General features: G+C 38.3%; 1 pseudogene; it reads left to right on the top strand.

Annotated features, from left to right (window-relative positions):
- Positions 1-487: 487 nt before the first annotated feature.
- On the top strand, positions 488-874 carry LOC105617900 (annotated as a pseudogene).
- The last annotated feature ends 2254 nt before the right edge of the window (positions 875-3128 follow it).

The raw sequence follows: 3128 nt of genomic DNA, 5'->3' as shown, positions 1-3128 counted from the left end.
AACTCAACGAGGTAATCTTATCAGATCAGCTTCCTGGGACATACAATCAGCACTGAGGGCATCAAACTTTTACCGAAAAAAGTCCAAGCTATCGCTGAATTTCAGGAACCAGCTACAGTCAAAGGATTTCGACGTTTCTTAGGAATTTCTAGAATCGATTTCTCAAAGATCTCGCAAGCATGCAAGCGTCATTGCTAAATGCAATCTCTAAACGCAACAACAATGGAAATCTGAAAATAGAATAGACTCCTGAGCTCAAACAATCCTTTCAAGTTAAGGAACATCGCTCAAACGACTTCGCAAGGCAACACTTTCGTTACAAACAGATGCCTCAGACAAAGCAATCGGTGCGGTATTGCAACAACACAGCAACGGATTTTTACAACCACTTAATTTCTTTTCAAGAAGCTCACGTCTACGCAAACAAAGTATAGCGCATATAATAGAATTATTGCCTACCTATGCGACTATCAAATATTTTTGATATATGCTAGAGAAACGAAATTTTCACGTTATCACAGATCATAAACTCCGTGTACGCATTCAAGAGAAAATCGGATCAAATGTCGCTAAGACAAACTCTATTACTAATCAACTACTCTTCATTTCAGAGTTCACAACCGATGTATGTCATGTTTCAGGCGCTGAAAAAATTGTAGTAGATGCATTATCTTGCGTTGACTCTATCGTGATGCTAACCAGTCTCGATATGCAAAAGATTGCAGAAGCTCAAGCCTCGGATGACGAATTGCAACAACTGAAGCTCAAAAGTTTACATTATCGGAAACACCATCCAACATTTATTGTGACATTTCAGAAGAAGATCAGACCATACATTCCTGAATCATTACGAAGACGAGTTTCGACTTGGTGACAAATGTCCCATCCAAGTGGCAGAACAATTCACCGGCAAATTGCACTGAAATTTGTGTAACCCTCCATAGCTAAAGACATTAAAAAGTGATCCCAAACTTATCTATCATGACAGCAATCTAAAATTCATCGGCATAATCATACCTTGCCTATCAAAATACTAGTACAAGATATCCGTTTTGAACACGTATATATTGATATCGTCGGTCTTCTACTTCCATTTAAAGATTTCAGGTATTTATTAACAATGATTTACTCATTGACCGGAAGTCAGCCGGAAGCTGTTCCACAGGATTGTACTGCAGATACGGTGGCGAAGATGTTTTTTACTCACTGGATAGTCAGATTTGGAACTCCATGCCTGATTATAACTGATCAGGGCTCGCAATTCGAAGCGCAACTGTTCGACGCACTAATTTCATTCTAAACATTGTCGGACAACTGCATACTATTCAGAATCTAATGTCATCGAACAATGGCATCGTCAGATAAGCCTTTTTCTGACTCACATATAAAACGAAAACACATTAATCACTCCTATTCTTTCAAAATAATTGGGAAAAAAGAGATGAATCTTATCCATCCAAAGTCCAAGTACAGAATTGCATCACATCTCGATATATATATATGACCCTATGGAAAAGCACAGTCAGTCAGTCAGTAATACACCACTAATTCCGTTATAATTTCGAAATCATAGTGCGTGAAGTTCTCTTGATCGGTCGTATAAAACATCTTTCTTAATATCTCTCTTAACTTTCAAAATCAACTTCATCAAGGTTTCAACACCAACACTATCAGCCCATCTTCCAATCCGATCACCTGAGGAATTCACTACCGTTGTTTTCCGTTCAATCGCAGAGATAGTAAGTAATTAATTCTCCACATCGGAAACATTTTTATTTAGTACGAAATGAATCATCACAGAAATTTTTATTTTTCTACTCCTATCCATTTCCTGGCTCTGTCATAAAACCATTTCATATTTGTTCGAAGCGAGTAATTATACTGCAACATTTCGAGTAGGTTATACTCATTTCTTCTGATCACATGAAGCGATAAAACGCTTCTCATAATTCTCTTTCTATTGTGATTACACGAAGCGGTAAAGCGCTTCTCGTGATTATTTGAAGTGGTAAAACGCTTCGAGCGATTATGTTTTCCTTACTCTTCCTATTACACGAAGCGGTAAAGCGTTTCTTGTGATTACTTGAAGCGATAAAGCGCTTTGAGTGATTACATTTCCTTATTATTCTTGATACTTGAAGCAATAAAATGTTTCGAGTGATTCTTACTCATTCTTTCTGATCCCATGAACCCATAAAACATTTTCCATAATTTCTCGCTCTTTCTCCTCTCTCGTAATTACTTGAAGCGATAAATCGCTTCGAGTGGTTACCTCCCTTTACTACTTCATTAAATTGAAGCGTTATGGTAAAACGCTTCATATTCATTCCTTCCGATTATATAAATCGATAAAACGCTCTTATAAATTCTTTCTCTCTCTCTATTTTTCTTTTGGATTATTTAGAGCAGTAAAACGCTTTGAGTAAATAATTCATTTATTTCTCGGTCTCTATTATCCCTCGAAGTGATAAGGCGCTTCGAGTGATTCAAATCTCATCATTTATTTATTTTTTTTTTTCTTCTCTTTATCCTTACTTATCCCTTCCAATACAAATACTCTTCATCAATTTCGATATCATAACTGCTAAATAAAAAAGGGAAATTTCTAATGTAGATGATAAAACGCAATCACCATCGGGCAGATCGAAAAAAGCGAGGTACTAAAAAAAGGGGATCCCCATAATTGTGAAAATTCAGCCGGAAACTTCTATCTCCGAAGAGGTCGTAATGAACTGAAAAAGGCTCACAAAAAGCCAATTATTCGGAAGAAGTTCTCACCTTCAGCGATCCCTGTGGCTGTGGTGGATTTAACTGAGAATGATCCTCCATACCTTCCACCCTTATTTTGAATTTTCTTTCCCTTCTTACTCTCTTACCCCAGACAGACTCCCCACAGCCCTCTCTCTTTCTCGCCCGTCCCTTCTGAGGACAACAGATCCTTCTTTCAATCACTTGAAATCCTCGCCAAATCGGCAAGATTCTCTCTCCTTTTGACCATATCACCTCATAAACACACACACACACACACACACACACACGCACGCACACGCACACGCACACACACGCACACGCACACACACGCACACGCACACGCACGACACGCACACACACACACACACACACACACA

The sequence above is a fragment of the Atta cephalotes genome, assembly GCF_000143395.1.
Source record: "Atta cephalotes unplaced genomic scaffold scaffold00014, whole genome shotgun sequence".
Classification (NCBI taxonomy): Eukaryota; Metazoa; Arthropoda; class Insecta; order Hymenoptera; family Formicidae; genus Atta; species Atta cephalotes.
Note: the sequence above shows the minus strand (reverse complement) of the source record. Positions and strands in the feature narration are given on the sequence as shown.